Raw genomic sequence first — 6,567 nt, 5'->3', positions numbered from 1 at the left:
AAACTTCAAAGCTGCATATACAAGAAAGTTATATTGTAAGCCAACAGTAACCAGTTTATCCACATATGTGTTTTTCTTCTGCTTGGTGTGCCTTGTTACAGCTTTTTGTGTGCGTGTGTGCAAATAAAGTACAATATTTTCAATTTTATTCTTGTACAATTTACTCTTTTATATTTGCATAACACCTCTTAGCACTATTAACATTTTTTAGACCTTGGAAACAGGGTCAAATCTACTTGCAGTTATATGATCCATTCCTAAAGTAGCCCCATGGCAAAATATTTAATAAATATATTTATTTATTTTATTTTATTTAATAAATAAAATAAATTTAATTAATAAATAAATATAGATTCATTAGGCAAGTTAACTTATTGCATAGGATGGTTGTGGTGAGACAAGAGTGCTATATAGGTACTATTGCCTTGAGTTTTTGGAGGAGAGATAGGATACAGACCAGACAAAACTTTTAAATAATTTGAAACTGAATGCTTGTTGGTCACGCCACCAAATCTCAACATCAATGTAATTATCTAAAATTCAAAGGACACCCATTTCCAAGTATTCTTGATACGCAGATATTAGATTTTTAAGGTATAGTCATCAGAGCTAAAGAACATGATATTCTCTTATTGAATGGATGCATATAGTATCTTAACTGGATCAATTTAGATCACATCATATACTTTAGGCATGCAGCTACATTTTAGCAATACCTCATGTTGTGGAGGAAATGGATGCATTTCTTTAACTGTCCATTATTGGCTTAATTGATCTTCAGGGTTAAGTACCTTTCTAGTTGCAAATCTACTTCAACTTCTTACTGCCAGCAGGAATTTTGGATTTGATTTTCCCAAACCCATTGAGATACTAGTTGCTGCAGAGATGTAGGATTCCTTTTCTTGAGATAATGTCATTGTTCTAGAGTTGAGCAATTTTACCCTTCAAAGTGATCTGTAGCACTATTAAAATAGAGTGGGTTATTTTTTGTCATTTTGTTGTTCATTTCATTTAAAAAAACATAAACTACTGGCTCCATTTTTAACAACTGAAAATTGCATATTCTTCCAGAAAATTAATATTTATTTTATATTTTATGAGAAAAAGAAAGAAATAGTTGAGTTGAAACTGGAATGCTGTATAAAGTCTGAAGTTCTACATTTTAAAACCAATATATTTTTTATTCCTTACTGTAAAAAGAAAATGGTGTTCCATTCAAATCTCAGGTTCTATTCAGAATAATTTCTACTGTGAATTTCTGCCACTAATATTATTGTGAGATCCTACTGATATAGTTTAAAATGCTTTTACTGATAAACCTTTACTAATTATGTTTCTGTTTGACTTGTTAGTACAGTGATTTCACTAAGAGCACTTTTCTTGCATCTGATCTGAATTTTATACTGTTTGGTGATGTTTGTTCTTTCTTCTGTTTTTTTGAGACAGATTGACTAATAGAGACCTTTTCCTTTTAATAGCCTCAACTTATTTGAAATCAAGTTCCTTTTCAAATACGTCATTAGTTTTCAAGAATGATGACAAGGCTTTTTTTGTTGTTGTACATATATTTCTTCATACCAAATGCTCAAATAAAGACAACACATGCTGAAATTATCCTTAAAACAGCTGGCTATATTAGGAAAAATGGTAAAATCTGGAAGGAGGCAAGTTACCATTGGGTCTCCAGAATTTGAGTCGCTGTCTCAGACTTAGATGTACAGGTACAATACAATTGGAAATCATCTGCATAATAGTGCCACTGAACTGCATTGCTCAATGCAACTTCTCCTAGTTTCATTGATATAGAGGAGCATTTGTGAAATAGTGACGGAACTGAAACTAAAAATTAAGCCCCGTTATAATGGCATTTTTTTTATTCAAACAGGCAAGCTTGTACTGTGAAATAGGTACTTACATGTATCTGTGTATTTGTGTCTATATACATGCACACACACTATCTCTGTATGTCATATATTATTGCTAATATTTATGTGTTTGAAAACTTACCAGAGCGATCTAGGTAAAACTAAAAAACAAACATCTAACCTAAATATAAAAATTAAAATAAATGTATTGCAGTATGTGTTGGAGACATTTGGGTAAAGAGGCATGCTTTTGTGATTTAAAACAAGAAACAGTCCTCCTGACTTATGCTATAAGATTTATGTTTGCCTCTTGGGTGGGCGAGGTGGTATTGGACATGGCAATGTCAGCACTTAAATTGGGCTTGATAGCTTACAAAAAGCTAGTCTAGTACTTTCAGGCCCAGAGGTCCTATTTAATAACTGGATGAATGTGTTCTGTAGTCTTTGCAGGACCCAGACTAAGTTCAATGCACTGTCCATTGCAATAGATTATTATATAGACCCAGTTCCAGTGTTGAACAATGACTTAGTTCGTTGCAGCCACACAAAGCATCAAATTGAGCTGCTCTAATTAGCACAGGCTGATATATAAATGTGATAAATAAATAAATAAAAATAAATAAATATAGAGGGTAGGGTTGGGAAGAACCCATCACATGGATAGATTGGAGACAGCTAATCCAAACAGATGATCTGCTTTGGAAAGCTAATTTTGATATACAATTTAATCTATGAAAAGTGAAAAAGAAGTCTTTATTATGGAATAGCCTATTGAGATTACTGAGCCTGGTCTTTACCAGTGTAAATGTACAGTGTACAGTGTACATATCATAGCTGATAGAGCCAGCAAAGTTGGCTGTGAGCTTCCTTGCCACTTGCCATCATGCAAGCTCCAAAGACAGAGCAGAATCAACTACAACCTCAAATATATATATTTCTCCTGTACGCTGCTTAGAGAGTCCAAGCAATGGGTGATAACCTTGTCTGATTGGCAAGAGACTGAGTTGTAATTTGTTTAGCCATGCCTCCTCCTCCCTGTTTAGCTCCAGTTTGTTAACTCAGTTGGCCTGGAGAGACTTGTTCTAATTGAGCTCCATTGCATGGACTTCTTTAAACAACGCGTAGAAGAAGGTGAAATTTCAAAAAGCTTCCTTTTTTGCAGGAAAGCAGTTTCCGGCACTGCGCCCACCCAAGTGCTCATCAGCTGAGCTGCGGGGATCCGTGATGGCGTATTTTGCTTGCGAGAGGTCTGAGCGGCATGTGGAGCAGTCAAACACTTCCTGTTCGCTCTGGAGGCTATTTTACATAAATTCGGTGCCACATCAGCGCAGGGAGAGCTGTGGTGCCAGCTCAGCACTCCTAAACTTGGGTGTGGGTCCATGGTGTAGGATTCCAGCTCCCTGGGCACGCTGTAGTAGTTTCGCGCTTAAAAGCCTTGGTGTAGGTTTTGCGTCATTTTGGATCTGGCAGATTATAATCTTTCCGAGGATGAAAGGGTCATCCTTGACAAGCCTGCTGCCACAGGTCTGTTCTGTCATGATTTATTTAAAACCTTATTGTATAAGGCAAAGATGATGGCCAATATGGGGGGCATTTACTGGGCAACCTGAGAGATTTTGGGACCTCAAGATCCCATGGCTCTTCACTGAGCCAGTCACAGAGCAAGAAGCTGTTCCATTGGCCAAGCTCTTCGTTGATGTCCTGCAATGTCAGTGGAATCAGTGGAATTTTCTATGGATAGGAAAATGTACATGGTGGAACAAGAGCTCAAGGAGCTCCTCAAACTTCTAACCGTTGATGTTCCAATGGCCAGTTTGGCTTCATCCAGTTTGGGCTGGCTTAATGTAGTTTTAATATGGGTTTTATTATAGTTTTAGTCTATTCTCAGCCTAATTGAATTAGTTTTTTTAAATGTTTTTTAATTTTTGTGGAATCTGTTTTTTATTTGGCTGTAAACCGCCCTGAGTCCTTCGAGAGAAGGGCGGTATATAAATAAAATAAATAAATAAAATAAAATAAATCTAACATCCTTCCTTCTGATTTAGCCGAAGGCCTGAAAACTGAGGACCGAAGGGCAGAGCTTGCTCTTAAGACCCACCAAGCAGCTGCCTTCCTTTTTCCTTTTTCTCTAGGAAAATCCCTAATCTTTCCTTTTCTCTAGGAAAATCCCTAATCTGGTTTCCCTAATCTGGCTTCATCAAATGCACTCCAGGGTGTCCCATGATGACACCTGCTTACATCAAGACATAAATAAGTTGATTGTTGCTGCAGAATATTCCGCAACTCTCAATTTGGCAAAATTTGCTTCGAGGGCCTTAGGGTCCAATGTCACTTCCAGACGCCTCTTATGGCTGAGGCACTGGCACGCCGTGACATCGTACCGGATTTTTGTCCAAACCCCAAACATCCCAGTGTGCCGGTGGCACACCTTAGATGTACACAGAGCCCTGCACATATGGCACTGTTCCAGAAGACAGGACAGCACCGTTCCAGAAGACAGAGGCGTTATTCATCTCTTTTCAGCCCAGCTCCCTGGGCACGAAGGGGACTCCATCCACCAATGGTTGCTAGCTCAAGGCCTGTATTTCTCTGGCCTACAATCATCAGGCTCGACCTATTCCGGGCTGCATTACAGCCCATTCTACAAGAAGTGCAGCCACAACAGCAGCTTGGACTACTCAAGCTTCTAAACTAGAGATTTGCAGGGCAGCCACTTGGGCATCACCTTCTCCCTTTATCAGAAACTACAGGCTTGACATGTTTGTCTCAACAGAGATGGCTTTTGGGAGAAGGGTCTTGCAGCAGGTTCTTCCAGTCGACAGGACCCTGGAGATTTCTACTACCCACCCTAGGGATGCTTAGCTTGGGCATATCCCATTGCTTGGACTCTCTAAGCAGTACACAGGAGAAGGAATGTTGTGCTTTCCTGAATGTTCGTTCTATGTGTGCTGCATGAGAGTCTAACCCTTCCCTAACTTTCCGTGGGGGATCCAGGGTCCGGGAGAATGTCTGTTTTCTTATTATAGGTTACGTCTTCTCCAGATTCAGACCATCATTAACAAACTAGAGCTAAACAGGAAGGAGGAGGCGTGACTAAATAAATTACACCTCAGTCTCTGGCCAATCAGACAAGGTTATCACCCATTGCTTGGACTCTCACACAGCGCACATAGCACGAACATTCAGGTAAGCAGGTTCAGGTTCCTTTCCTTCAGAGAGAATATTGTCTTATCTAAAACAAACTACCTTCCTAATTGTTGAACTTGAAAAATGGCCAGCCAAAGGAACATTTGATGTCTGCATTAAAAATACAGAACAGTTCATTTAATTTGCCATACGTTTTTCTTTTGATAATCAGGAGTCAGTGGTCCAATGAAAGACAATGATTTGCTCTTCCATTAAGCAGTTTATTAAGAACAGTTCTCTGAATGGTGTGGAATATTCTCCTAGCCCAGAATAATTTCACAGCAATCTACGGGGCATAAGGGAAAGCACGTTGAATGACATTTCAACAGCAGCAGAAACGTACCTAAGTATATCCTAAGAAATATTAAAATGGTGATTATAATTGGAGTTATTGCCAAGATGCAATATTGAAGAATGTGGAAAATTAACTGAGTATCTTTCAACAAAATTTGTTAATTAGAGATAGAAGTTCAAACTAATGTTTTTATGTGTCGTGTTATTATCAGCCTACTCTAATGCAAGAACTGCATATAGATGAAAACTGAACTGATATCCTTCTTCATCTAGCAGAGCTGCCACTATAAAAATGTGGCAGGGATACATAAGTAATAGGGAATGAATATTGTAAATGTTATTATTGTACTCCATGCAGACATCTTCTGATGATAGTCAACCAGAAATTTATTTGCATGCAGAAGCAAATTTGAGTTTTTGCAAGTGGGTACCCAAGATGCTAGGTACCGGACTCCACTGCAAGTAAGCTTCTACTTTTTTCCTATTCTGGAACATGTACAAGTAGTCCTTGAATTACAACGGTTCATTTAGTGACTGTTCGAAGTTACAAAAGCACTGAAAAGAGTGACCTGCGACCATTTTTCACACTTAACGACCATTGCAGCAGCCTTGTGGTCACATGATCAAAATTCAGGTGCTAGGCAATTGATTCATATTTGCAATGCCTTGGAGTCGTGGGATCAGCTTCTGGGACCTTCTGACAAGCAAAGTCAGTGAGGAAACCAGATTCACTTAATAACTGTGTTACAAACTTTAAACAGCTTCAGTGATTCACTTAACAACTGTGGCAAGAAAGATCATAAAAATGTGACAAAATTCACTTAACAAATGTTTTCACTTAGCAACAAATTGTGGACTCAATTTACAGGTAAATTGAGCACTACCTGTACACTGAATTTTTTTCTGGAATAATTCTTACACTTGTGTACTCAGAGTGACTTATCTCAAGCTGTTTATTGTTTTCAATATTTTGTTGATCATTGTGTTCAAATAAAATTATAAAATGTGGCCTTCCTCCAGAGTAGATTTTGAAAACACTCAGAGGTCTAATAGAGACATGAGGAATTTTTTCTCCAGTTTTTTTCAGGCAAAATCTTGTAAAAAATCATTATCTGATTTCACTCTGCTCTGTTCCAGTTAAGAAGTCAAATTTTATTCTCTTCTTTGCCCTGTCAGTAATAACAATAGTCCTTCTTGATCCGCCATTATTTTCCTAATCTGC

Source organism: Ahaetulla prasina, chromosome 1 (assembly GCF_028640845.1).
Source record: "Ahaetulla prasina isolate Xishuangbanna chromosome 1, ASM2864084v1, whole genome shotgun sequence".
Classification (NCBI taxonomy): Eukaryota; Metazoa; Chordata; class Lepidosauria; order Squamata; family Colubridae; genus Ahaetulla; species Ahaetulla prasina.
This window is presented reverse-complemented; position numbering follows the sequence as displayed.